The sequence below is a fragment of the Salvelinus sp. IW2-2015 genome, unplaced genomic scaffold (genome assembly GCF_002910315.2).
Source record: "Salvelinus sp. IW2-2015 unplaced genomic scaffold, ASM291031v2 Un_scaffold16629, whole genome shotgun sequence".
In the NCBI taxonomy this organism is placed as follows: domain Eukaryota; kingdom Metazoa; phylum Chordata; class Actinopteri; order Salmoniformes; family Salmonidae; genus Salvelinus; species Salvelinus sp. IW2-2015.
The window spans coordinates 222,340-222,921 of NW_019957680.1; positions in this window are offsets into that span (position 1 = coordinate 222,340).

Genomic DNA, 582 nt, shown 5'->3' on the forward strand with positions numbered 1-582 from the left:
GTTGAAGGCGATCTCTGGGGAGTGTTGTGAGTCTCTCTCCCTCTCACCAGGATAGACCAGTGTCAGTGTGTGTAGGGGGGTGATAGCTATAGGAGGAATGAGAAGATGAGAGGCAAACAGCCTGACAGATTCAGCTGTGGGAAATGGCAGCACCATGACACACACACACACACACACACATCATATTGCCACGTGTGAGGTCTCTGTGTACATGCATGTGTAGGTGAGGTATGTGTGTGTGTGAGTGTAGGTGACTTGTGTGTGTGTTAGGTGTAATTGTTTTCAGGAGAGGACAGAGGGCTCCCCTGAGGTGTCTCAGCTGTGCTCTGGGCACAAGTATCTCATCCCGTTACCATGGATCACTGCCTGAGATTGGTGTTTTTGTTTTGTGTGTGTGTGTGTGTGTGGTGTGTGTGTGTGTGTGTGTGTGTGTGTGTGTGTGTTGTGTGTGTGACCGCACACTGTTGGGGTGAATGGGCTGATGTGAGAATGAGGCAGTGATCCATGCCAACCTGAAGAACAGCCAGGACACACACACACACAAAAACACACACACACACACACACACACACACACACACAC